The sequence below is a fragment of the Haliaeetus albicilla genome, chromosome W, assembly GCF_947461875.1.
Source record: "Haliaeetus albicilla chromosome W, bHalAlb1.1, whole genome shotgun sequence".
Lineage (NCBI taxonomy): Eukaryota > Metazoa > Chordata > Aves > Accipitriformes > Accipitridae > Haliaeetus > Haliaeetus albicilla.
The window spans coordinates 18,657,707-18,680,358 of record NC_091515.1 but is presented as its reverse complement, the minus strand read 5'-3'; the positions used below and the strand labels follow the sequence as shown (position 1 = coordinate 18,680,358).

Sequence of the window (22,652 nt, the reverse complement as noted above, 5' to 3'; positions counted from 1 at the left end):
ACTGGGATTTGATATGCTGGCAGGCAGACAATGGTATCTACCCAATGGTAGGGTGTGGAGCTTTGGGAGCAGGGAGGCAGAGGCTATTCATGTGAGAACATTGCAGGTTGCTCCTGCACTACCACAAATACCTCAATGGGCTAAAGGAATCCAGGGTGAAGAGCTTATTTCCTAATAAACTAAAAATAAAAAGATGGTTATAATATTGGCATTTCACTAGTCAAAATTTCTGCAGACTGAAAAGGAAAATCCTAATAAAAGTGAGATAAATAGTACTTATATGGAGGTATAGGCTCTTTGTTTTATATACTAGCTATATTAACGCCAGCTAGACTGGCAGCTTTCACAGATCAAAAGCTACTAAAAGCATACTCTTCCTTTAATCAATATATATATTTTCTAAATTATCCAGTGTGCACTGATGTGCAAAAGAAACATCAATTCTTAACAAAAAAATTGTCTGATATTATCTAATGAGTGGAAGCTAGAGGTCATCTTGAGAATGCAGTGTTTAATAGAAGCCTTAAATTACTGAACTAAATATCCTTTGTTGTGGTAACCTCATGACCATATTTATTTTTAATTGCTGGAATAAATGACTTCTGCTTAGATATTTTAAACAGCTATGCTAAGACTTTCGTAGGTTTATTACTTAGTGCAAATGCTGATATGTAAACTGCAAGACCCTGAAGTGCATGCATAGTCAATAATGCGTCTAGTTGTTCTCTGGATGAGTTCAATTGCAGTATTTATTAGACCTTGCCTCCCAATATCTTGCTTTGAAATAATTATTCAGGCATTTCAGGACAAGCTGTGCCCCATTATCTTTTTTTCTGTTAGCAAGATCACAGAAAGGAAATGCTGCTTGCAGTATAGATACTGTGTAGTACAATGTCTCCTGTAGCAAAATGATCCACCAACTATTATTATCCATTGGTAACAATAATTCTGTGCTCATCTTCATACTTACAGATCCTTTACATAAGACAAATTATTTAACACATTTGTCTGTCCCATCTATCTTTCCTGCTTTTTAGAGGCATGTCTGAAATATAGAGAATTTTCTGGACACAGTAAGTCCCTGCATGTTTTGTATGGCTTGGACATTTCTTTGTGTTATGGATGTTATTAAATTTGTATTTCGTAAAAAGGGAGGATGGGCAAACTAGTGTTTGGTGGAGTTCCAGCCATGTATTAAGGAGACAGGATAGTTTTTTGAAATCAATAGAAAACTTCTGAGCCTTTGGATTTAGTATTAAGTGACAAAGAAGATTTTAAAAAGTAGTTGTTAGCCTTTGACAACTGTGGGACAAATGCATAGTTTCGGACTGCTATCCACTTTCTATGAGTGGAGATGAATATTCTGAAAATCATGAAGATCAGTATATGGGAAGGATAAAATAAAACATTCTTTGCTAGACTAATTCAAGAGTTATGTGACTGACTATATATGCCAGAGTTCATAGAACCATAGAATATCTCGAGTTGGAAGGGACCCATAAGGATCAAGTTATACAAGTATAACTGAGGGGAGAATATGGTTCATGACTTTTATAAATGTTACAATACTATACCATCATCTCAGTTGACTGAGAGTGACTCTGGACTGGTTTATTCTAGGTAAGGACTTCCAATGACCTCTTGCTCATATAAATCATTTACTAGCTAGCCAGTCTGAAAAGCCAATATAATTTTTAAAAGATGACAGATCCACATTCTGCTTTTTCTACCTTGTGTGGGATTCATTTAAAGTATACTAGGATTATCATGCACTATCACTTCTGCAGCTAAACTGAAAGCTGAAGGTCAATTTGACAGGTGTGTTGCATTTTACTCAGCCTCACGCTTGCCAGGGCACAACACTCATTGACACAGTGATGTTTTCAGCAAAAGAAAATATTCTGTTAGTTCTTTCATTCTATTCCTATCATTAGGCTGGAGTTTATAAAATTTAATTTTAGGCTAGATTAAATCTTAATCCAGCAATGAGTGAAGGAGTACAATAGCACCAGAACATGCACAAGTTGCTATGAAGATGATGACTTGATGTATAAAACAGCAACAACTACTGTAAATTATACATTGGCATACAAGACCCTGAGGTTGTAAGACACCAATTGCAATATGATAAAGTTAAACATAAGCATCACTGGTCTACACTGATGTATTTTAAACCTATTTAATGCTTTTTTTTCTATGCATTTTTATAATGACCTCTTGCTAATCAGAGCAAACTTACAATCATAATTTTACTTTTCTTTGACATTGTCCATATCCGAAACTAGCTTCTGTGTTTTTCTGAATATCTTTTCCTTCTAATTGCTTCTTCAGCGGATCCTTCAAAGGACGCTTCTCATCCCTTCTCCAACTTACAATATAGTAGTATGCAATGCTTGGTCCCTTTCTTTTCTTCCCTATGCACACAGGGTGCCCACAAACAAATTCACCTGAGGTCTCTATGCCAACAGCTCGGACATACATTTCTCCTCCACTATCTGTAATGGTATCCATTCCTGAATGACTAGCTACTGCCTTAAGATTGCACAATTAGTTCTTCTCTCATCTCTCATTTTCCTTTCCTTCATTCCTGATCACCTCCAAATTTACTACCTTTCAGCCTGTTGCTCAGACTCACAGCCCAGGGACATTTTTTCAATTACAAAGGTTTTCCATAGCCAGAGTATGTTTCATTTTTGTTACCTTCCTCTGGAAAACATCTCAAAGATATAGCCTTTTTTTCCATTCCACAGAGCTATTTGGAAGATTATTTCATCTCTTCTTGATTACTGCAACAACACATCTGTGGCCTTGACAAATGCAATCGTGCCCTTGTATGGATATTCAGAATGCTGTCATGTAATTCATTTTCTGACTTTCATATTGAACACTGTGCCCCTTTTTCTGTTCTTGGTAGTCCTTCACTTTCTCTATAGTTTCATTTTTAAGACTTTTACGACTTAGCCCTACCTTATCTAACTATTTTATTTCTATCAATATGAAGAGATTGATTTGCATGTTTGATTAGCCTGTAACACCAGCCTTCCTGTCCTGCTTGTTGGATTTTCATAGTAAAAGGAAGTAAATTGCTATTCCTTGAGTACTGGGCCAAATAAAACATATCATAGCAATATCCCTGGGAAATATATTAAATAGCATAACAAACTTGTATAGGGTTTACGTGGCAAGGGGTTTTTTTGGGGAGGAGGCTATAGGGGTGGCTTCTGTGAGAAGATGCCAGAAGCTTTCCTCATGTCCAACAGAGCCAGTTCCAGACAGCTCCAAGATGGACCCACGGCTGACCAAAGCTGAGCCAATCAGTGACGGTGGTAGCGCCTCTGTGATAACATATTTAAGAAAGGGGTAAAAACAGCAGCTGAGAGAGGGGAGTGAGAACATGTGAGACAAACAACTCTGCAGACACCAAGGTCAGCGAAGAAGGAGGGGAAGGAGGTGCTCCAGGCGCTGGAGCAGAGATTCCCCTGCAGCCCATGGTGAAGACCATGGTGACGCAGGTTGTCCCCCTGCAGTCCATGGAGGACCCCACGCCAGAGCAGGTGGAAGTGCCCTGAAGGAAGCTGTGACCCCATGGAGAGCCCATGCTGCAGCAGGTCTTCTGGCAGGACCTGTGGCCCCACGGGGGACCCACGCTGGAGAGGTCCGTTCCTGAAGGACTGCACCCCGTGGAAAGGACCTATGCTGCAGCAGTTTGTGAAGGACTGTCTCCCGTGGGTGGGACCCCACGCTGGAGGAGGGGAAGAGCATGAGGAGGAAGGAGTGGCAGAGACAATGCGTTATGAACTGACTGCAGCCCCCATTCCCCATCCACCTGCACCACTTGGGGGGAAGAGGTAAAGATGTCCCGAGTGAAGTTGAGCCCAGGAAGAAGGGAGGAGTGGGGGTGTCCTGGTTTCAGCTGGGATAGAGTTAACTGTCTTCCTAGTAGCTAGTACAGTGCTATGTTTTGAGTTCAGTATGAGAGGAATGTTGATAACACTGATGTTTTCAGTTTTTGCTAAGTAGTGTTTAGACTATAGTCAAGGATTTTTCAGCTTCTCATGCCCAGCCAGCGAGAAAGCTGGAGGGGCACAAGAAGTTGGCACAGGACACAGCCAGGGCAGCTGACCCAAAGTGGGCAACAGGATAGTCCATACCATGTGACGTCACATCTAGTATAGGAACTGGGGGGAGTGGGAGTGGGGGATCGCTGCTCCGGGACTAACTGGGTGTCGGTCGGCGGGTGGTGAGCAATTGCCCTGCGCATCATTTGTACATTCCAATCCTTTTATTATTACTGTTGTCATTTTATTAGTGTTATCATTATCATTATTAGTTTCTTCTTTTCTGTTCTATTAACCTGTTCTTACCTCAACCCATGAGTTCTACTTCTTTTCCCGATTTTCTCCCCCATCCCACTGGATGGGGGGGGAAGTGAGTGAGCGGCTGCGTGGTGCTTAGTTGCTGGCTGGGGTTAAACCACGACAAGGGGGAATGTGTTTTAAGATTTGTTCTTATTTCTTATTATCCTACTCTGTTGTTAATTGGCAATAAATTAAATTAATTTCCCCAGGGCAAATCTGTTTTGCCCACCCACGAGCCTTTTGTTATATTTTTCTCTCCCCTGTTGAGTTGAGGAGGGGGAGTGTCCTGGTTTAAGCCCAGCCAGTAACAAAGCACCACGCAGCCACTCGTTCGCTCCCCCCACCCCCGGTGTCGTGGTTTAACCCCAGCCAGCAACTAAGCACCACGCAGCCGCTCACTCACTCCCCCTCCATCCAGTGGGATGGGGGAGAAAATCGGGAAAAGAAGCAAAACTCGTGGGTTGAGGTAAGAATGGGTTAATAGAACAGAAAAGAAGAAACTAATAATGATAATGATAACACTAATAAAATGACAACAGTAATAATAAAAGGATTGGAATGTACAAATGATGTGCAGTGCAATTGCTCACCACCCGCCGATCAATGCCCAGTTAGTCCCCCTGAGCGGCGATTCCCCACTCCCACTCCCCCCAATTCCTATACTAGATGGGACATCACATGATATGTAATACCCCTTTGGCCACTTTGGGTCAGGTGCCCTGGCTCTGTCCTGTGCCAACTTCTTGTGCCCCTCCAGCTTTCTCGCTGGCTGGGCATGAGAAGCTGAAAAATCCTTGACTATAGTCTAAACACTACTTAGCAACAACTGAAAACATCAGTGTTATCAACATTCCTCTCATACTGAACTCAAAACATAGCACTATACCAGCTACTAGGAAGACAGTTAACTCTATCCCAGCTGAAACCAGGACAATCAATCAGAGGGATTTGCATCCAGTCCTGGTCAGTACATGTACTAGCATTTTCCATTTTGTATTTCTTTCAGACCTTAGTATAAACACCAAAAATCCTTAAAGTACTAAAAGTTATGACAGCCTGAATAGCTACCCCCTAACTTCAAGATTCAGCAGCTGTTTCTTGTGCCCAAATTCTCCAAATGTTTCTTCCATTCTTTGTTACAGAGTCTAATGGACATGTGAAGTCAAAAGAGGTTTTGCTAGTGGCTTGCTCTTGCAATAGTTATTACTGAATATTTATTATTATTATTAATTCTTTTTCTACAAATAAGAATTATGATCGTAGGGCAACTGAATTTAATGGCCAATTTAGGTGGGTATTGCTAAATAGCTTGTCAATTAGGTTACTAATTAGGCTACTATTGTTGATTGATAGAGTGAAATCCTCCCAGGAAATGTAATACATGTTACACAGTGTTCAACTGAAGCTGGAGAATACCTGCTGTCATAAACCATTTGATTGTACTCTTTTTCCCATGTCATATTTTTGACATAGTGCACCATGTTTAATTTGACATGAAAATGATGCAGTTTTAGCACTCATGAAAAAAGAAGCCCACCTTTTCCAGGGAGACTTAAAAATATACATTTAATAGCACCAACTAATTTGGTTAATTGGTATCTCTTCTATTTTTGTCTAGTAGCATTCTGGGGTGTGTGCATGGGGGTATGTGCATATGTAATTTTGATCTTAGACCCTCAGTAGTATAGATGATGGCTTACAATAATTTCTGTGAACTGCACAAATATAAATCAAGGCCAAAATTGCTTTGTGGAACAGAAAGATAAATTCTTCTAATTCAGACTATATGATGTTCTACTGATAACACTATCTCATCAGCTGTATTTGTGTACAGATTCCAGCTTTTATTCCTGCAATGTAGTGCTACAGCAAATATAGTAGAAATCAAATATAAAAATAAGTTAGCACTTACAGCCAAACCTGTTAAAATTTGCTAACCAAATTATATTAAATCCTCCATCTGTTTATTACATTATCTTGACAATGATAGTGGTAAAGCAAATTTACTGACTGTGTTTTATAGAGTGTGCTGTCGATAATTTTATTTTTTAATTTTCAGACTACAACCTATAGTTATTTGTATTGTACTATCATAATTACACAGATACTATTTCTTCACTATTGCATATTTAATAATCAAGTTATTAGTTTTAAGATGATGTCTAAACAGTCTGAATGATGTAGTAATTACCTTTAAATCATTATATTCATCTATATGTTCAGTTTATAGTAAACAACTGTAAATTGCAAGTCCTCTTTAATTTCTCTGGTGCTACCAAAAAGAGGTGAAGGATTTCCTTCTTAAAGGAAGACTGTTATAACAATGTCATGTCCTACCATTTTTCCCTTCAGGTGCTCAGTTCAAGGAGTGATATTCACAAAGCCAGATTTCTCACAATACAATCTATTTTGGAAATGGAGATGTGTCCTACTCTTGTCTTAAAAAAATGGCAGCAGTAGTAGTGGTTAAACTGTTTGCTAGAAAGTGGAAGATGTGGCTTCAAGACCTTCTTCAGCCTGATTCAGTTCAAACCACATCTCTTGCCTCCTAGGAAAATGCCTAACATTATAGTCTGTGGCCCACATTGGGGGAAGATACCTTCCATCTCTCCTGCTGAAGTTAGAAAACAACATTTAGAAAGCAATCCAGTTTTCAGGAAACCATAAAGACTGAGAAAGAAGGGAGATTTCTTTCCCTAAGGAGACCTTTACTGTAAGAGATAAGCATCCTACGTTTCTGGTCCTAGCTCTAGGGATTGCCTACACTGAAGAGTCATGCAATTGGGTAAGCAAACAGTGTTTGAAAAAGAGATAAAAGCCTATCAAAACCAAAGGTGCCTATGGCCTCTTAGGCACCTAAGTGCTTGGATAAGGCTTTATAGGTAACTCACAAGGACTTCAGCATTTCCTTTGGTTGCACTTAAGGCACTCACATCTTTTAGTTCTGGATTCAGGCCCTAATGGCCATGACTGAGTAATCTAATCTATGAAGACACATACATAAATACCCTGTAGAATAGGGTTTATATAATGGAGATTAGGTGCTGTCCTGGGTTCAGCTGGGATAGAGTTAATTTTTTTTTACAGGAACCTGGGAGGTGGGGGGCATAGCCGGGGCAGCTGACCTGAACTGGCCAAGGAGCTATTCCATACCATGTGACATCATGCTCAGTATATAAAGGGGGAGCGGGCCGGGGGGGTGTGGCTCTTCTTTTCGGTGGGGGAAGTGGCAGAGCGTCGGGTCCCGGGTGGTGAGCAGTTGCACTGTGCATCACTCTTTTTGTATACTTTTTCATTAGTACCGTTGTTGTTGTTGCAATTTCTTTGTGTTGTCCCAGTAAACTGCCTTTATCTCAACCCTCGAGGTTCCAGGTTTGTTTTTTTCCTCTCCTCCGTCTTCCCCCCTATCCCACCGGAGGGGGGGCGGGAGGAGTGAGCGAGCGGCCGCGTGGTCCTTTGTTACCGGCTGGGCTGAAACCACGACAGTCCTTTTTGGCGCCCAACGTGGGGCCCGAAGGGTTGAGATAACGACAGATCTGGCCAGAGCGTGTTGAAACAAATTTGTCATACGCATTTCTTATACTAGATAAATAGATGTTAGTCACAATGTTGATTCAGCTGTTTACATGGTGGCGTTTTGTAAGTTCTTATATGCTTTATGTATTGCCTGTAGTTGCGTATCTCATCTCTGGGAGAGGGATTGGGATTATCATTTTGCTGTACTGGGCAATGTCGACTTGTGAAATGATTACATCACTGGTCATGAGGTTAAGCTGTTATCTGTATGAGGCAGTGATATCATTTCCAGACTTTGGGCACCTTCTGTCGGATTTTATTGGTAATTACACCCAACCCATGGGGAAGTTAGGGGGGGATACTTCCCCCCATCCGTTCCCCTCCTTTTTCTCTTTCCAACTAATTACAACAGTTTTCGAGAATTTTGAATATCCTTGGGATGCGCAAGCCTGTGTGCTGTTAGTGCTATGCCTCCTGACTATGTTTCAGGTCTTGTCTAGGGCTACAAAGAGGCTCTTTAAGAGTACCACCCAGAGATCTGTCCCAAAGCTGGATATTTATGGGTGGCACGGCATGTGGGAGGATGTGGGCAGGTATCTAGAGAACTTCTCACCTCCAGTGACTTGGAAGTTCACTCCCGAACAACTGCAGAACCCTCATGAAGTGATAGAATTTTTGAAAGGAAAATGCTGTGGCTATCCCAGAGACACACAACTCACTACACTGTGCTAGGCCCTGGCCAGTATCTACCAAACCCTGCTTGATACTATGCAGCACCCCCAGGGGGAAAAGATGGAAAACAAGACAACATGCACCGTGGCTACCCCAACCCCGACAACATGCACCGTGGCTAACCCTACCCCGGTGACAGATACTGCCACTAAACCAGAGAACCAACCTGTGCCAGTATCAGTCGCCCCTGTACAGAAAAAGAAACACACAAAGAAATCAGTTCGCTCAGTGAGAGATGAAGATGAACCAGGGTCATCGCAAGAACAGGAGGAAGAGGCAGAACCTGAAATAATTACCCGATCTCTATCCCTGAGTGAGTTGCATGACATGCGAAAAGATTTTAGCCGCCACCCAGGTGAGCACATTGTTACCTGGCTGCTCCGATGCTGGGATAATGGGGCTAGTAGTGTGGAATTAGAGGGTAAGGAAGCCAAGCAGTTGGGATCTCTGTCTAGAGAAGGGGGTATCGACAAGGCGATTGGGAGAAAAACACAAGTCCTCAGCCTCTGGAGGCGACTTCTGTTAGGTGTCCTTTCAGGGATGAAGTTACATGTCACCAAGGCAAGTGGACCACCATGGAGAGAGGTATCCAGTACCTGAGGGAATTAGCCGTGCTGGAGGTGATTTATAATGATCCAGAAAATGGGCAGTCACCCACAGATCCAGATGAAGTCCAATGCACACAACCGATGTGGCGGAAGTTTCTATGAAGTGCACCACCAACCTATGCCAACTCATTGGCAGTAATGTCCTGGAAAGAAGGCTATGGACAAACGGTGGATGAATTGGCTGTCCAACTACGGCAATATGAAGGAAGTCTCTCTTCCTCCCTACGGGCCTGTGTCTCGGCTGTAGAGGAATTGTCCCGAGAGTTCCAGCAATTCAAAGTGGATATGTCCTCCTCCTCACCTGTACAGGCCCGCATTGCAGTTATTGGGAGTAAGCGTTCCTCTGCCCAAGAGAGAGGAGAGAGAAAGTACACACGACGGGCTAACCTGTGGTTTTACCTGCGTGACCATGGAGAGGACATGAGGAAGTGGGATGGAAAACCTACCTCAGTCTTGGATTCACGGGTACGGGAGTTGCGAGAAAAAGCAACCAGAAAAGAAGATTCTTCTTGGAAAACTGCTGCTCCAGTTTCCCTTGAGCAGTCCCCCGGGCGCAGTAGATGGGCCGATCTCATTTCTGATCCTCTTGAAGGGACTTCTGATTCACATGTGCAAAAAGTGGGTAACAGATATTCTAACCAGGATTAGAGGGGCCCTGCCTCCAGCCAGGTGGAGGAGAGGGACAACTGAGTCTACTGGACAGTGTGGATTCGATGGCCTGGCACATCAGACCCACAGGAATATAAGGCTCTAGTAGACACTGGTGCACAATGTACCCTAATGCCATCAAGTTATAAAGGGGCAGAACCCATCTGTATCTCTGGTGTGACAGGGGGATCCCAAGAGCTAACCGTATTGGAAGCCGAAATGAGTCTAACCGGGAATGAGCGGCATAAACACCCCATTGCAACTGGCCCAGAGGCCCCGTGCATCCTTGGTATAGATTATCTCAGAAGGGGGTATTTCAAGGACCCAAAAGGGTACCGTTGGGCCTTTGGTATAGCTGCCTTGGAGACGGAGGAGATTGAACAGCTGTCTACCCTGCCTGGTCTCTCCCAAGACCCTTCGGTTGTGGGGTTGCTGAAGGTTGAAGAACAACAGGTGCCAATTGCTATGATGACAGTGCACCGGCGGCAATATCGCACCAACCGAGACTCCCTGATCCCCATCCATAAGCTGATTTGCCAATTGGAGAGCCAAGGAGTGATCAGCAAGACTCACTCACCCTTTAATAGTCCCATATGGCCCGTGCGGAAATCTAATGGGGATTGGAGACTAACAGTAGATTATCGTGGGCTGAATGAAGTCACGCCACCGCTGAGCGCTGCTGTGCCAGATATGTTAGAGCTTCAATATGAACTGGAATCAAAGGCAGCTAAGTGGTATGCCACAATTGACATTGCTAATGCATTTTTCTCCATTCCTTTGGCAGCGGAGTGCAGGCCACAGTTTGCTTTCACTTGGAGGGGTGTCCAGTACACCTGGAATCGACTGCCCCAGGGGTGGAAACACAGCCCCACTATTTGCCATGGACTGATCCAGACTGCACTAGAAAAAGGTGAAGCTCCAGAGCACCTGCAATATATTGATGACATCATCATATGGGGCAGCACGGCAGAAGAAGTTTTTGAGAAAGGGAAGAAAATAATCCAAATCCTTTTGAAGGCTGGCTTTGCCATAAAAGAAAGTAAGGTCAAGGGACCTGCGCAGGAGATCCAGTTCTTAGGAGTAAAATGGCAAGACGGGCGTCGTCAGATCCCTGCGGACGTGATCAACAAAATAGCAGCTATGTCCTCACCGACTAATAAAAAGGAAACACAGGCTTTCTTAGGTGTTGTGGGCTTTTGGAGAATGCATATTCCAAATTACAGTCAAATTGTAAGTCCTCTCTACCAAGTTACCCGGAAGAAGAACGATTTTAAATGGGGGCCTGAGCAACGACAAGCCTTTGAACAAATTAAGCGGGAGATTGTTCATGCAGTAGCTCTTGGGCCAGTCCGGACAGGACCAGATGTTAAAAATGTGCTCTACACTGCAGCTGGGGAGAATGGCCCTACCTGGAGCCTTTGGCAGAAAGCACCTGGGGAGACCCGAGGCCGACCCCTGGGGTTTTGGAGTCGGGGATATCGAGGATCCGAGGCTCGCTATACTCCAACTGAAAAAGAGATATTGGCAGCATATGAAGGAGTTCGAGCCGCTTCAGAAGTGGTTGGTACTGAAACACAGCTCCTCTTAGCACCCCGACTGCCAGTGCTGGGCTGGATGTTCAAAGGGAAAGTTTCCTCTACACATCACGCGACTGATGCCACGTGGAGTAAGTGGATTGCACTGATCACACAACAGGCTCGCATAGGAAACCCCAGTCGCCCAGGAATTTTAGAAGTGATCACGGACTGGCCAGAAGACAAAGACTTTGGAATGTTGCCAGAGGAGGAGGTGACACGGGCTGAAGAGGCCCCGCTGTATAATAAACTGCCAGAAAATGAGAGGCAATATGCCCTGTTCACTGATGGGTCCTGTCGCATTGTGGGAAAACATCGGAGGTGGAAGGCTGCTGTATGGAGTCCTACACGACAAGTTGCAGAAACTGCTGAAGGAGAAGGTGAATCGAGCCAGTTTGCAGAGGTGAAAGCCATCCAGCTAGCGTTGGACATTGCTGAAAGAGAAAAGTGGCCAGTGCTCTATCTCTATACTGACTCATGGATGGTGGCAAATGCCCTATGGGGGTGGCTACAGCAATGGAAGAAGGGCAACTGGCAACGCAGAGGTAAACCCATTTGGGCTGCCGCACTGTGGCAAGATATCGCTGTTCGGATAGAGAAGCTAGTGGTAAAAGTACGTCACGTAGATGCTCATGTACCCAAGAGTCGGGCCACTGAAGAACATCAAAACAATCAGCAGGCAGATCAGGCCGCCAAGATTGAAGTGTCTCAGGTGGACCTGGACTGGCAACGTAGGGGTGAGCTATTTATGGCTCAGTGGGCCCACGATACCTCAGGCCATCAGGGGAGAGATGCAACATATAGATGGGCTCGAGATCGAGGGGTGGACTTGACCATGGACACTATCGCACAGGTCATCCACGAATGTGAAACATGTGCCGCAATTAAGCAAGCCAAGCGGCAAAACCCCCTGTCGCATGGGGGGCGATGGCTGAAATATAAACAGTGGGAGGCCTGGCAGATTGACTATATCACACTCCCACGAACACGCCAAGGCAAGTGCCATGTGCTTACAATGGTGGAAGCAACCACTGGATGGCTGGAAACATACCCTGTGTCCCATGCCACTGCCCAGAACACTATCCTGGGCCTTGAAGAGAAAATTTTATGGCAACACGGCACCCCAGAAAGAATCGAGTCGGACAACGGGACTCACTTCCGAAACAACCTCGTAGACACCTGGGCCAAAGAACACGGCATTGAGTGGGTATATCACATCCCTTATCACGCACCGGCCTCCGGAAAAATCGAACGATACAACGGACTGCTGAAAACTACATTGAGAGCGATGGGGGGGTGGGACTTTCAAACATTGGGATACACATTTAACAAAAGCCACCTGGTTGGTTAATACTAGAGGATCTGCCAATCGGGCTGGCCCCGCCCAACCAAGACTTCCACATACTGTAGAAGGCGATAAAGTCCCTGTAGTGCGCATGAAGAGTATGTTAGGAAAGACAGTCTGGGTTAGTCCTCCCTCAAACAGAGGCAAACCCATTCAAGGGGTTGTTTTTGCTCAGGGACCTGGGTACACCTGGTGGGTGATGCAGAAGGATGGGGAAGTTCGATGTGTACCTCGGGGAGATTTGATTTTGGGAGAGAATAGCCAGTGAATTGGGCTGTATGATACCTAACTGCTAAATACCCTGCCAATGCATGTCATTGTATCTATAGTGTCTATATGCCATATCAAGGGTATTACTGTAAGAATTACCCAAATGACTGCGGGATGGACTTTGAAACTAAGCCAAGTACAACAGCGACAGAACTTGAACTGACACCCAGCAATTTCCTCAAGATCAACATCTTCGACCTGCAGACTAAGGGCGTGAGTTGCACCAAATGTACTAGCCACAAGTTCCAGAGGCAGCATACAACAACCCAACATCTCACACCATCTCTCTTATCCTGAAGAACTGTTACAACAGATGGAGCCCCAAAGTCATGGACTAAATAAAATCAATGGACACATTAGAGGGATAGCCCATACGCTAAAGGAATACCATTTGCGTGTGTGCGTGTGCGCGGGGGGGCGACGGGGACGGACGCAAGTCCATATACTTATATATATAAGACAAGGAAGTGGTAGTGGTCGATTGGAAAATGTAAGATCTGGGCATGATGTAGATGGTATAGAATAAGGGGTGGATAATGTCCTGGGTTCAGCTGGGATAGAGTTAATTTTTTTTTTTACAGGAACCTGGGAGGTGGGGGGCATAGCCGGGGCAGCTGACCTGAACTGGCCAAGGAGCTATTCCATACCATGTGACATCATGCTCAGTATATAAAGGGGGAGCGGGCCGGGGGGGTGTGCTCTTCTTTTCGATGGGGGAAGTGGCAGAGCGTCGGGTCCCGGGTGGTGAGCAGTTGCACTGTGCATCACTCTTTTTGTATACTTTTTCATTAGTACCGTTGTTGTTGTTGCAGTTTCTTTGTGTTGTCCCAATAAACTCCCTTTATCTCAACCCTCGAGGTTCCAGGTTTGTTTTTTTCCTCTCCTCCGTCTTCCCCCCTATCCCACCGGAGGGGGGCGGGAGGAGTGAGCGAGCGGCCGCGTGGTCCTTTGTTACCGGCTGGGCTGAAACACGACAGGGACATAACCAGGACAGCTGACCTAAACTAACCAAACAGATATTCCATACCATATGACGTCAGCTCAGATAAAAATGCTAAGTAAAGGGAGATGGAAGGGGGGGCATTTTTTTGTCTTCTGGAGCAACCACTACGCGTACTGAAGCCCTGCTTCCCAGGAAGTGGCCAGACATCGCCTGCTGATGGGAAGTAGAGAATAACATCATTTGTTTTATTTTGCTTTCGCGCGCGACCTTTGCTATCACTTTATTAAACTGTCCTTATCCTGACCCGCGAGCCTTTTGTTATATATTCTCCCCCCCGTCCAGCTGAGAAAGGGGAGTGATAGAGCGGCTTTGGTGGGCACCTGGCATCCAACCAGGGTCAACCCACCACAGTACTTTTTTGGCGCCCAACGTGGGGCACGACAACGGCAGTTTTGCATTAAGCGTGCTGTAGCTAGTTATTAAGTGGCAAGCTCCTGTGCAGGTCACGGAGCTTGTTGGCTGCTTGCTTATCTCTATCTTGCTGAGTTTGGGAACATGGTAATGGAAATAATGGCTGTGTGCTTTGTCCTGGCACTGATGGCTATGTTGTACTGCGGGAGCTATCTTGTGGAGGAGATGAGGGAACACATCTCCCTCTCCCTACCGGGCATTGATGTGAATGGTTTTATTATGCAGGCTCCTGAGGTCCTTGTTCACCCTTATGTGAGCTGTTCAATACTAATAATTAATACTGGTGGCATATTATGGGTATTGTGGAATCTGGTCTCGTCCTGGTATAAGAGAAGGCAAGTTTCAGGTGAGGCAATACTGAAATGTGCCCTCAAGCGACCGGTCCCTGGGTGGCAGGGTATATGGAAGGATTTGGGCAGATTCCTAGGACGGTTATCACCTCCCATAACCTGGGACTTTACACCCGAACAGGCAAGTAACCCTGGCGAACTGACACGCCACCTGATAGAAGGGTGCCTTGCCTATCCCAATGAAAACCAGCAGCTTCTCGCACTGTACTGGGGCCTGGCCTATGCCTACCGGGCCATAGTTCAACACTCTCAGAGGACCATGGTTGAGGCAGGAACCCAGACTGCATCTGAGGACACCATGCTCGAGATAGGGACCCAAACAACAACAACTACAGTAATTGCCCCAATAGTGAAAAGGAAACAGTGGACAAGGAGATCAACGGGTCCATACCATCGATTAGTGAGGGAAGAAGAAGAAGAGGAAAGGCTTGATCTAGAAGCTGGTCCTTCGATAAAGAAATTGGAGGAAGGAGTGAGGGAACTTAAACAAGAAGCGGAAACTACCCAGTCCCTGACGTCCTCAGAACTTCGGGACTTGCGGAAAGATTACAGCCGCCAGCCAGGTGAGCAGATTGCTGCCTGGCTGCTCCGATGCTGGGATAACGGGGCTGACAGTCAGCAATTGGAAGGCAAGGAAGCCCAACAGCTGGGATCCCTCGCTAGAAACTGGGGAATTGAGAGAGGAATTGGAAAAGAGGCAGCAGTTTGCAGTCTCTGGAGCCGGCTCCTCTCAAGTGTGAGGGCAAGATATCCATTCAAGGAAGATCTTGTGAACTCCTCAGAAAAGTGGACTACCGCAGATGAAGGCATCCAGTACCTGAGAGAGTTAGCAGTGGTGGAAGTCATCTACAGTGATCTAGATGATGAGGAAGTCTCCAAAGATCCAGAGGACGTCCTGTGCACATGGGCCATGTGGAGGAAGGTGATTCAAGGTGCCCCAGCATCGTATTCTAACAGCTTGGCAGCAATGTATTGCCCAGATATGGAAACACCAACTGTGGAGAAAGTGTCATCTTGGCTCCAAAACTTTGAGGAAAATCTCTGTGTCTCCTCATCCCTGCAGGACAGTGCCTTGGCTGTTAGGGATGCTCCAAGAAACCAGTCCTCTCCTGCCCCGGTCAGAGGGAAAGGGAGCTCAAGGTGTATGCCACGTGGTACACTCTGGTTCTTCCTGCTTGACCAAGGGGAGGACATGAGGAAGTGGGATGGTGAACCCACCTTTAAGCTGGAAGCCCACGTACGTGAACTGAGAGGGAAGACAGCTGTTAAGAAGGGGTCACCCAAGAAGAAGGCTGTCAGCGTCGTTGCTGTAGAGGCTCAAGAAAGCAATCAGCGATCCTCCAGGCATAGAAGAACTGAAACTACCTCCCTTGATTCTGGTGAGGGGACTTCTGGTCTGGTACCGCAAGGATTGGACAGTGAATATTCTGATGAGGAACAGCAACAGAGGGCCCCTGCCTTCGGCCAGGAGGAGGAAAGGGATGACCGGATATACTGGACTGTGTGGATTCGATGGCCTGGCACATCAGACCCACAGAAGTATAAGGCTTTGGTAGACACTGGTGCACAGTGTACGCTGGGGCCATCAGGGTACAGGGGCACAGAACCCATCTGGAGGGTACTTCAAGGACCCAAAGGGGTACCGATGGGCTTTTGGTATAGCCACTGTAAATGCAGAGAAGATCAAACAGCTATCTACCCTGCCTGGCCTCTCGGAAGATCCCTTCACTGTGGGATTGCTGCAAGTTGAAGAACAGCAGGTGCCAATCGCTACCAGGACAGTGCACCGTCGGCAATATCGGACAAACCGAAACTCCCTGGCTCCCATCCATGAGCTGATTCATCACCTAGAGACCCAAGGAGTCATCAGCAAGACTCATTCACCTTTTAATAGTCCTATATGGCCAGTGCAAAAGTCTGATGGAGGGTGGAGGTTAACAGTAGATTATCGCGGCCTGAATGAAGTGACACCGCCACTGAGTGCTGCTGTACCAGGCATGTTAGAGCTCCAATATGAACTGGCATCAAAGGCAGCCATGTGGTATGCTACAATTGATATTGCCAATGCATTTTTCTCCATTCCTTTGGCAGCAGAGTGCAGGCCATGGTTTGCTTTCACATGGAGAGATGTCCAATACACCTGGAATCGACTGCCCCAGGGGTAGAGGGAGCACAGCCCTACCATTTGTCATGGATTAATCCAAACTGCACTGGAACAAGGCGATGCCCCTGAACATTTACAATACATAGATGACATCATCGTGTGGGGCAACGAGGCAGAAGAAGTGTTTGAGAAGGGAAAAAGAATAATTCAGATTCTTCTGAAAGGTGGTTTCGCTATAAAGAAAAGTAAGGTCAAGGGACCTGCACAGGAGATTCAGTTCTTGGGAATAAAATGGCAGGATGGACGCCGTCATGTCCCTGTGGATGTGGTTAACAAGATAGCAACTATGTCTCCACCAGAAAAACAAGAAAGAAACACAAGCTTTCCTAGGCCTTGTGGGGTTCTGGAGAATGCATATTCCAGGTTATAGTCAGCTTGTGAGCCCTCTCTGTTGAGTAACACGGAAAAAGAACTATTTTGAATGGGACCCTGAACAACAACAAGCCTTTGAGCATATCAGACAGGAAATAGCTCGTGCAGTAGCTCTTGGGTCTGTCCGGACAGGACCAGATGTGCAAAATGTACTCTACACTGCAGCTGGGGAGCATGGTCTCACCTGGAGCCTCTGGCAGAAAACACCAGGAGAAACCCGAGGTCGACCATTAGGGTTTTGGAGCCGGGGGTACCGAGGATCAGAAGCCCACTACACCCCAACTGAAAAAGAGATACTAGCAGCATATGAGGGGGTTCGAGCCGCTTCAGAAGTTGTTGGTACAGAAGCATATCTCCTCTTGGCACCACGATTGCCCGTGCTACACTGGATGTTCAAAGGAAACATCCCCTCTCCACATCATGCAACCAGCGCTACATGGAGTAAGTGGATAGCATTGATCACGCAACAGGCTCGACTGGGGAAATCTAACCACCCAGGAATTCTGGAAGAGATCATGGACCGGCCAGAAGGCAGAGATTTTGGAGCATCACCTGAGGAGGTGGCTCGTGCCCAAGAGGCACCACCATATAATGAGTTATCAGAAGATGAAAGGTGTTATGCTTTGTTTACTGATGGATCCTATTGTGTGGTAGGGAACCATCGGAAGTGGAAAGCTGCTGTGTGGAGTCCCACACGCCAAGTCGTTGAGGCCACTGAAGGAGAAGGCGAGTCAAGTCAGTTTGCAGAAGTGAAAGCCATCCAGCTAGTCCTAGACATTGCTGAACGAGAAAAGTGGCCGGTACTCTACCTCTATACCGACTCCTGGATGGTGGCTAATGCCCTATGGGGGTGGCTACAGAAGTGGAAGAAGACCAATTGGCAACGCAGGGGTAAACCCATCTGGGCAGCAGCATTGTGGCAGGACATTGTTGCCCGTATAGAACACATGACTCTAAAGGTACGTCATGTAGATGCTCATGTGCCCAAAAGCCGTGCCACTGAAGAACATCGAAATAATGAACAGGTAGACAAGGCTGCCAAAATAGAAATAGCGCAGGTGGACCTGGACTGGGAGCGTAAGGGTGAGCTATTTGTAGCTCGATGGGCCCATGAGACATCGGGACATCTAGGGAGAGATGCAACATATAGGTGGGCTCGTGATCGAGGGGTGGACCTGACCATGGAGGCCATCACACAGGTCACTCATGAATGTGAAACATGCGCTGCAATCAAGTGAGCCACCAGAGTAAAGTGTCCCTGGAACAGAGGGCGGTGGCTGGGCTTTCGATATGGCGAGGCCTGGCAAATTGACTACATTGGACCACTGCCACGAACACACCAAGGCAAGCGCTACATACTCACCATGGTGGAAGCAACTACTGGTTGGCTAGAAACATATCCTGTAAACCATGCCACTGCCTGAAACACCATCTTAGGCCTCGAAAGGCAAATTTTATGGTGACACGGTACCCCAGAAAGAATTGAATCAGACAATGGGACTCATTTCCGAAATAACCTCATAAGCTCCTGGGCAAAGAAACATGGCATTGAGTGGGTGTACCACATACCCTATCACCCACAAGCATCTGGAAAAATTGAGAGATATAATGGACTGTTGAAGACTACGTTGAGAGTGCTAGGCAATGGGACATGGAAGTATTGGGATACAAATTTAGCAGAAGCCACTTGGCTAGTTAACACCAGAGGATCTGCTAACCCTCCTGGTCCTGCCCAAACAAAACCCCTACATACTGTGGGAGGAGATAAGGTCCCGTAGTGCACATGGGGAAGTGGCTGGGGAAGGCGGTGTGGATTTCTCCTCCCATGGGAAAAGGCAAACCCATTCATGGGATTGTCTTTGCTCAGGGACCTGGGTGTACTTGGTGGGTAATGCGGAAGGATGGGGAGACCCAGTGTGTGCCTCAAGGACATTTAACCTTGGGGGAAAAATAATCTGTGATATGAGTTGTATGTTGTAGGAAGTAATGTAGCAGGAATGACCTGAACTGCAGAGGAGTGAACTTCGCAAGGAACCAGACAAGTGCATCGGTGACCCAAACCAAGCCGGTGTTGGTGCCCAACAATCGAACATACTGTTTCTCCTGTCCTGACCACTCATCTTGATGGATGGGGCCCAAGTCATAACCTGTGTGTGAACATCTGGAGGAATGGAAGAAGCCCATGGAATATCTATCTCTTAAAGGACAGGGGATAGTAATTAATAAGAATGTATAAATCTGTACGTTGGGTATAAAAGTGGTTTAAGTATATAGTTTTAGTTGTAAGTGTTGGTAAGAAGGGATTTCAGTAATGAGAATTAAATACAATAGTATGGTTAGAAGATATCTGTATTAAATTATGTGGGACCTGAGCAGGACACAAATGGTATGGAATAAGGGGTGGAGATTGTATTGGGTCTGGCTGAGATGGAGTTAATTCTCCCCATAGCAGCCCTCATAGTGCTGTGCTCTGCATCAGTAGCTAGAAAGGTGTTGATAGCACACCAGTGTTTTGGCTACTGCTGAGCAGTGCTGGCACAGCATCAAGGCTGTCTCTCCAACATTTTTGCCCTCCCCTCAATGGCAGGCTGGGGCAGGGCAAGATCTTGGGAGGGGACATAACCAGGACAGCTGACCTAAACTAACCAAACAGATATTCCATACCATATGACGTCAGCTCAGATATAAAAGCTAAGTAAAGGGAGACGGAAGGGGGGGCATTTTTTTGTCTTCCGGAGCAACCACTACGCATACTGAAGCCCTGCTTCCCAGGAAGTGGATAGACATTGCCTGCTGATGGGAAGTAAAGAATTATATCATTTGTTTTTCTTTGCTTTCGCGCGCGACCTTTGCTATCACTTTATTAAACTGTCCTTATCTTGACCCACGAGCCTTTTGTTATATTTTCTCCCCCCCTGTCCAGCTGAGGAGGGGGAGTGATAGAGCGGCTTTGGTGGGCACCTGGCGTCCAACCAGGGTCAACCCACCACAACCTCATACAATTGGCCTCAGCCCATCAATCCAGCCTGTCCAGATCCCTCTGTAGAGCCTTCCTACCCTCAAGCAGATCGACCCTGCCTCCCAACTTGGTGTTGTCTGCAAACTTGCTGAGGGTGCACTCAATCCCCTCATCCAGATCATTGATAAAGATATTAAAGAGAACTGGCCCCAATACTGATCCCTGGGGAACACCACTTGATACCAGCCACCAACTGGATTTAACTCCATTCACCACAACCCTCTGGGCTTGTCCATCCAGCCAGTTTTTTACCCAGCGAAGAGTATACTTGTCTAAGTCATGAGACGCCAGCTTCTCAAGGAGTATGCCATGAGAGACAGTGTCAAAGGTCTTGCTGAAGTCCAGGTAGACAACATCCACAGCCTTCCCCTCATCCACTAGGCGGGTCACCTGGTCACAGAAGGAGATCAGGTTGGTCAAGCAGGACCTGCCTTTCATGAACCCTTGCTGGCTGGGCCTGATTCCCTGGTTGTCCTGCACATGCCGTGTCATCGCACTCAAGCAAACTATTCCATAATCTTCCCCAGTACCGAGGTCAGGCTGACAGGCCTGTAGTTCCCCGGATCCTCCTTCTGACCCTTCTTGTAAATGGGCATCACATTGGCAAGCCTCCGATCATCTGGGACCTCCCCTGTTGACCAGGATTGTTAAATTATTTTCTTAAATATGTTATCATATAAAACAAAAGTTGTATCAGACTTTTTTTTCTTCTCTACAGGAGCATTTTTAAGAATCCCAGTCGGATGCAACTAAATCTCTGTGGGTGCTCAGGGTTTTCTGCAGAAGCCTTGGAGTTGATGTTGAGCAGCTGTTCTATATAAGACAAAAATAGTTTTTGCAATTCCTGCTTAATGCTGTTCCTGAGAAAAAGGATCATTTTCATTTTTTTCTGTAGGCATCCCAATTGTAATTGTCTCTAATATATTTTTTTTAATGAGCCTGTTTGTGTTCCCAAATGCCTAATAGTTGATTATTAGCTTAATAGTCAGATAATTTTTTTCCATCAAGCTATTTTTCTTCTTTAATAGCAAAGCTGTACTTCAGTAGTTTTTTCATGAGTTTCCTTAATCATCCTTAAAGGAAGTCTTGTTGGTGGGCAAAACCCATATATGTCCTTTTGATTATCATGTAAATTTGATTTTTCTCAATGAAAGGAATATGTGATCCTCACAAAGCTCCCTTTGCAATCAGAGTACAGCGTGAATGGCAGAAAACTGTGCCCTTCCATCCGTGATAGAATAATCCTTCAGTAACCTTTTACTTTATGAAGCACTGTGTTCAGATTGACAGTTCCAGTGATTAAACCATATGCTGGCAGGAAGTCACTGAACTGAGCCCCAATCAATCTGGGATTTATATCCTGATCTTTCCCCTGACTTCCTGTGAGATGTTGGACAATTTACTTACTCTTTGCTTCAGCAAAAGCATATTTTTAATCAAACTGCTGCAAGTTCATGGACAAACAAAGCCTTAATATTTCTCTGCCTCTCAGGGGTAGATAATGCTATCTATTGCTTGGTCTGATTACTTGGATCATGAGCTCTTTAGAGAATGGCACTCTGTATAATGCACAGCGAATAGCAGATGGCAAACCTGATCTGGGCTTGGAATGCTAGTGGCAACCTAGGGCCATTGCTTTTATGACAGTACAGTATGCATTGGCTTCACCACTGTGTATTCTCCAGTGATATTCTGGGAGAGGGAGAAAGCTTCTAATTTCTTTTAACTGTTTATTTTTTCATTTACATAGAGATTGCCAGCTAAAGGCTTTAGTTGTGCTGTTCTCTGTGTCTTTGTCCTCTGGTTACATCTACAACACCTGCACACAAAACAAATACTTTGTCCCAGCCCCGAATAGTGATACACTATAGGTAATCAAGCATGTAAAGAGAATTAAGGTCACAACATGGCCAATGCTTATATAAAACTATAAAGTATTTTATGCTAAATAGGATTAATTGGTCATCTGAATAATACTAATAAGGGATAGCCAAAGGCCTTTTTTCCTCTCAGTATAAACATCTGTTCAGTAGGAACAGATTCAGGTCACCAACCAGAAGCAAGATGAAAAGACAGTGTCTCCCCTTGGCAGTCCCCTGAGAACACCATCTTACTTCCTAAGAGATTGTAGCGTTCGCTGCATATCAAGGTGCCACGATTAGATCACTGATCAACCCCAGACCAGGGAAAGAGACAGATAACACACACAGTGTGAGCGCCAACTTCCGCCTTTTATTGCGCAGTCAATTCCTTTTATACTAACAAGGGTAGGCGGGATTACA

The 22,652-nt window shown here is 45.6% G+C and overlaps 1 long non-coding RNA gene across 1 annotated transcript in view; it reads right to left on the bottom strand.

Moving 5' to 3' along the window:
- The window catches only part of LOC138683451 (uncharacterized), a 213,791-nt gene that overhangs the window by 189,930 nt on the left and 1,209 nt on the right, over window positions 1-22,652 (bottom strand). The window lies entirely within an intron of this gene.